Below are 6,432 nucleotides of genomic sequence, written 5' to 3'. Positions count from 1 at the left end.
CGATCCGGAGCCCAACCAATGGGCGCGGCACCGGGGGGCGGGGACAGGCTACCAGCGGCGCCGGCTGCCCAGAGCTGGAGGCTCGCTAACCCTGGAGACCCCCGGGCTGGGGATGTGGGCCCCTTAACCAGGCCAAGTCTGAGAGCTGCAGTTAGGAGTCCGGCTCTCTGGCTGTAGTCTGCACATCGGCCTTTCCTGAGGGGCATCGGTCTTCCCGCAAGGAACCAGGAAGCGCGACCCGGGCACAGTGTACAGAGCCTCGCAACTTGAAATGCAGACTTTACCAGTCGGAAAGAGGGAGCATGGCACAGGGCAGTGAGGGGTGAAGGCCCACATTTCTCTCGGCTCCGTTCAGCGATCCCCTTTCCTCCCCAGTGGGGCTAGGCATCTGCTCAAGTTGGGTCTCCCTGTACGTTCATCTGGACCTGGACCTGAGTCTGTGCCCATCAGACACGGAGCCCCAATTCTGTTATTGCGTGGAGTGCAATGGGGAGGGGGAAGAAAGACACTCAAGAGAATCCCTGGTTCCTTTCCTGATAATCACCCTACTTGAGCCTGGGAAGTACCCAGTACCCACTCACTTGCTGCCTTTCCTGTCTGGGAATGACTGTGAGGGCGGGGAGGTGTGATGGATGGGCTGTGGCTAGGCCTGGCTAGAGGGCTGTGGCAGCGCTAGAATAGATAGGGGCAATGTAAGGAGTCTGGGAGTTGGCGAGTGGAGAGGGTCCCAGATGTAGGGTTTGCATAAGCAGAAAGGGCTTCACAGCAAGCAGGCTGGATGTGTCTGCAGGGAGGTGCCTTGGTTGAAGAATGGGGCTGGGGGGAGAGTTAGAACCCAGAAGCATTTGGAGTGTAGATATCCCCAAACTGTGTGCAAATGCCATTCTGTGCAAGGCATAGGTCAGTAGGGGCGGGGGTGGGGAAATCTAGATGTGTAGAAGTGGCAGGCCTGCCCTGGGTACCTTAGTTTGGTTGGAGAGATAAAGGCTAGCCCACAAATTGGTGCTAACTGGGTAGGATGTGGTCAGGCCCATGTGATAGTTGATATAAGCTACAGAGAAGGAGGCAGTGTGCAGAGAGAGGACTTCTCTTTTCCTAATGGGCTTTAGGGAAAGCTCCATTGATGGTGGAGCTTCAGGTGGCTTGGAAGCAAGGAATTACTGACCTGGGGATAGGGCAGGGATGGTGGTGGTGGTGGGGAACTGTGCAAAGTTAAGGAGGCTGGAAAGTTCAATGTATGTTCAGGGACTGGTGAGAAATACGTCTGGACAATAGGGATCCATTAGAGGTTTCTGATCTATAAAGTGAAGCAAGATGGAATGTTGGAAGGCCCACCAGGTCAGGGTGTATGTGATAGGCCACATTTGAGGCCCTCTGATAGGAGGAAGCAGAAGTGAAAAGGAAAGGAGAGGTGGCCTTATACCACCAGATGCTATGGGGACCACTGAGCCAAGGTTCTAAGAATGCCTGGCTGGGTACCCCATTCTCACAACTAGGGAACTCAGAGACTGCTGGACCCCTGAGTGACAGGTTGGATGTGAAGGAAGACAGGCTCTTTTAAGAGTAAAACATGGTGCCCAGGCCTGTGTGGCTCAGTTGGTTGGAGCATCATCCCGTGCACCGAAGGGCCATGGGTTTGATTCCCAGTCAGGGCACATACCCAGGTTCAATCCCTGGTTGGGGCATGTACGGGAGGCAACTGATCAATGTTTCTCTCTCTCGTGTATCTCTCTCTCTCTTAAAAAAAAAAAAAAAGGAATAAAACATAGCCTTTAGGAGGCTGTTTTTAGGAAGAAAAGACTCTGGTTCAGGCTCCATGTCAGGTCAGCAGGGCAACCCACTCAGGCTTCCCATTGTTGTGCCTTTGTTCTTCTGCTTGCTCAGTGATGTGGACCAGGGGATGGCCCACAGGACCCTTGGGGTGGCTCCCCTCCAGGCAGTGCCCAGGGCCAGGGTCATGGCCATGCCCACCGTCATGGCAGTGCTCCTGTGGAAAGCCAAATGAACAATGTTAGAGTCAGAGGTCAGTGCCAATCTCACCCCAAATCGACACTCCTCCCTTCTCTCTGCCCCCTCCTGTTGAGGACTCAAGATTCTGGGGCACCAGTAGGGGATGGTGCTGGATTGTTGGGAGGCAGACAGCAGTGACAGTTCCTAGCTCTGGGCCTTTTGCTTTGATGAAACCAGAGTACTGAGCAGACAAAAGGGAGGAAGCTAGATTCATTTGTCTCCATTCCTTGAGTTGAGATATGACTCCCACCCCTGGGCCTCATTTTATTTTATCTGTAACAAAGAAGCAGAATTATCTCAATCTCATCTTCTCCCTTCCATCACCCAGGATCCCTTGTGCAGTGACTAGAGGTTTTGCCATGCTAGGAACTGCAAGCTGACTGTACTTCCAAGTGAGGGTGGGGCTGGGAGGCTACAGAGGAGCTCACTGTGGGCCAGAGGCAAGGAGGAGACAGGAGGCAGGGTCAGGGGAATTGTAGGATTTGTAGGAATGGAGGAGGAGGAGGAGAAAAGGAAGATTAGGAGGAGGAGGAGGCGGTGGAGGAGGAAGAGGAGAAAGGCAGCTGGAGGGTGGGAGGAGACCAAAGGTAGGAAGTGGCAAGTCAAGGGTATTTGTGTTCACTATGTAGGAAGTGCATGCAAGTGTGTGGGTACATGGGTGTGTGCTACTTTACATAAAAATAGCTGTGTCTGTGTACATGTGCATGGGTGGTGCATATACATGCCTGCTGTGTACACAGATAGATGCATATGGGTGCATGTGCATGGTTGTATGTACAGGACAATGGGAATGTGTGTGAACCTGTGCCTGTCCCTGAACAGGTGCCAGACTCAAGAAACCAGAATGAATAGAAAGTAAAATCAATGCTTTACTGCCTCAGCCAGCAGAGTCCTGGGAAGAGGGTGGTTTAACCTTCAGTCTTGGCTGGAACCACTCCGAGGCCCCAAGGTCAGAGGAGTTTCTCTGCCTCTTGCCACAGGCCGAGGGAAGAGAAGAGAGATAATACCTTGCCTGGGACCCTGAGGGAGCAGGGGTAGGGCTATGCTCCTACTCTAGGGGTGGGATACCTTCCCAGGCTGCCTCTGCCTCCTAGGACCTGGTAAAGCCTGGGGAGTGGGGGTTGCCATGGGGGTGGCTGCATGGGGGATGAGGGGGAGGCAGGCTCCAGGACTAGGGGCTTTCCTGCGACCATGTGTGAGCAGTCCCTGCCCCATCCAGGCTCTGTGATGCCTGGAAATAGCCCCTTCCTACCTGCCCACTTCTTCTTCCATGACTATTTTTATGGTAGGACCAGTTCTAGGCCTAGGAGCTGGGTCTGCTGGTGGTAGCAATGGAGGGATTGGGGGAGCAGGGAGGAGAGCCGCAGCCTCCCTTCTCTGGCCTAGTCAGGTCATCGGGGCCCTGTAGTGTGGTTGGGGTTTGGGAGCAAGCCAGCCATCCAGGAAGGCTGTGGGGGTAGCCAAGAAGGCAGGAAACATGAACAGGAGGGGAAGCAGCAGGAGAGAGGATGGGCTGCTGGGGCAGGAAGGGAGTGAGAGGAAAGGAGAGAAACAGATGGAAAATATGAGAGCAGCTGAAGAGAAGGCTGCCACCGGCAGGGGGTGGATGAGTGCTATGGGGCTGATGGCTGTGCCTGCTCCCCACTCTTCAATTGGGAAGGTCTGAGAAGGCGGCTAGAGGTCTGGAGGACATAGCAGCGGGGAGGGAAAGGAAGATGACTGGGAAACTTTCCTACCTCCTGACCTGTGGGAGAGAAAGGGACAAGAAGCAGCAGCTTTGGTCACTTAGTTCTGCAGTGAGAAGCCTGTTCTCTCCCTGGTGCTGGTTTTGTGCCCACCCCCACCTCCAACAAAGGTCTTCAGACTTGATCACTTGCCTGACCATTATTCCTTCCTTCCTTCACTCAACAACAGGATATTGAAAGTTAGTTCAAAGTTCAGCTGTGCATTCCCATTTGCTCAAGAGCTGGCTGAGTCCTCCTAGGTGGGGTGGGGCCAGTTAGGAAGTGTGGGTTCTTGTCCCCACCCTGTCAGCTGTCTGTCCTCCAAATCTCAGCCAAACTCCGTGACACTAAGGGAGACACTCTGCACTGGCAAACCCTGATTCTTCTGCTTCTACCCCCAGACAGGCCCCATCCAGCCTCCCCATCTCCCCCTGTCCCCCATCCCACTTTTCTCAGCCCAGTCTCTGCTCAGATCCTCAGCTGTTTGTTGGTTACTGCTTATGATCTCCTAGTTCCCTCTGTTAGCCTTTGCTCATATCTCCTGTTACTTGAAAATCTCTCTTGCTCAAGTCTGCGTTGCTTTCCTGCAGGATGTCTGGTTAGATTGGGCCATTCTGCCTGCCCTGCCTGCTCAGCTGCGATCCAATGGCTCATTCTTCAGTAACCAATCTGAGTGGTCCTGGGTGTTCTGAAGGGCTCCTTTGGTGGGAAATGCCTACTCAATGAGACATATTTCTTGAGGATCAGGATGGCCTTTGTTCCTTTTAAATATATATTTCAAAGAAGAAGAGATAGGGAGAGAGAGAGATAGAAACATCAAGATGAGAGAGAATCATTGATTGGCCGCCTCCTGCACGCCCCACACTGGGGATTGAGTCTGAAACCTGGGCATGTGTCCTGACCGGGAATCAAACCATGACCTCCTGGTTCTTAGGTTGATGCTCAACTGCTGAGATACACAGGCCGGGCTTTTGTTCCTTTTGAGGGAAGCCAATGGCACAGCTGCCAAGAGCTGAGTTCTGGGCTCCAGACCTAGCTACACCTCCATGGCCTCCCCCTGAGCATAACCCCCTAATTTCCCTGGGCCTCATGTGTACAATGGGAGAAGCATCTGTCTGCTTTATTTCTGAGGTTGAAGATGAAGGATGTATGAGAATGTTTCTTTAACTGTAAAGTGTTCTACAAAGTGTAAGAGACTGTTTTCATTTTGGAAGCTTACCACCACCATCACACAAACACATCCTTGGCATGCAGGACTAGAGCTGATTGATTGCCCCTGCCTTATCTCTCTTTCCTTCTTCCATCCACAGCTTCCCAACCTCAGTAATTCCCTGGCTCCATCTTTATGGGGCAAGTACAGAGAGTGACACAAGGAACACCTGTGGTTCAACAGGTAAGTTTTAGTTTACTGTAATCTAAATCTCCACCTTTCCTTATTCTCTCTCAGGGGTGTATACACACGGCCCATTCAAGGGATAAAAGAGATAGAACTGCTCCCTCTGGCTCAGCTTGGTACCCAGTATGGAGCTGGGCACTCAGTAGGTGCCAGACATGGGTGTTGAATGGATACAGTGGGTTCACCCACATGGTGGGTGGACAGAGACATGAAAGCATCATACACTGGTCCCTGAACCACACACCTTCACACTTGACCTCCAGACTCACAATTATATATTAACTAGAGGCCCAATGCATGAAATTTGTGCAAGAGTAGGCCTTTCTTCCCCTGGCTGCCGGCACCAGTTTCCCTCTGGCACCCGGGACCCGGGCTTCCCTCCGGCCATGGCTTCATCTGGAAGGACATCCGAAATGATGTCCGAACGTCTGTCTGGTCTAATTAGCATATTACTCTTTTATTATTATAGATTCAGTTCCACTTGGGTCAATGTCAATCATGTCAATTATTCATGTTGTGCGCCTACCATGTGATTTTCATGGTGATCCTATAGATCCCTGTTCCTGAGTAGACACCTGGCATAAAGGTGGGAGAGGATGGCTTGGTGACATCAGTTCACCCAGAGCAGGGAAGAGCAGGATGGAGTTAGTGGGGAGGGGCCTATGGAAGATCCAGGGACCCAAAGACCTTTGCAAGTGAATGGAAAGTCTTCCAGAGTCCTAGCTGCTTGTTCCTGTCTCCTCCCACCAGGATTGGAAGTTGCTGGGAGGTCTGGGGTCTGAGCCAAGTTGCATTCACCAACAAGTGTGTTCTCATTGGATGGACTACTGAGGAACTCAAGATGGTGCCAAGGTTGGCCTCATCTTGCTTGGGGATGGCAGGGGGTCACAATGGACAACCCCAGAATGGACCAAGTGCGCATACAGTACATTCATTTTTTCCTGACCCACAAATTAGAATACATTATGTAACAGAAAGACCAAATTCTTGACATCAGGGCTCTCTGGTACTCATATAGTTGCTGAGCATAGAAGCACAAATGTTCACACACACACACACACACACACACACACACACACACACACACGGATATTATTCAGCCATAAAAAAGGAAGGAAATCTTCCCATTTGCAACAACATGGATAGACCTTGAGACATTATGCTAAGTGAAATAAGTCAGACAGAGAAAGACAAATACTGTATGATCTCACTTACATGTGGAATATTAAAAAAAACAGAAAACAAAAACAAACAAATAAAAAAATTTAAAAACCCCTCAGCTCATAGACACAGAAAGCAGAT

The 6,432-nt window shown here is 51.4% G+C and overlaps 1 protein-coding gene across 1 annotated transcript in view; it reads right to left on the bottom strand.

Annotated features, from left to right (window-relative positions):
• DISP2 (dispatched homolog 2 (Drosophila)) overlaps window positions 1-6,432 on the bottom strand; it is a 34,400-nt gene that overhangs the window by 21,474 nt on the left and 6,494 nt on the right. The gene's annotated exons all lie outside the window — the stretch shown is intronic.

Source organism: Myotis brandtii, unplaced genomic scaffold (assembly GCF_000412655.1).
Source record: "Myotis brandtii unplaced genomic scaffold, ASM41265v1 scaffold133, whole genome shotgun sequence".
NCBI classification, from domain to species: Eukaryota; Metazoa; Chordata; class Mammalia; order Chiroptera; family Vespertilionidae; genus Myotis; species Myotis brandtii.
Note: the sequence above shows the minus strand (reverse complement) of the source record. Positions and strands in the feature narration are given on the sequence as shown.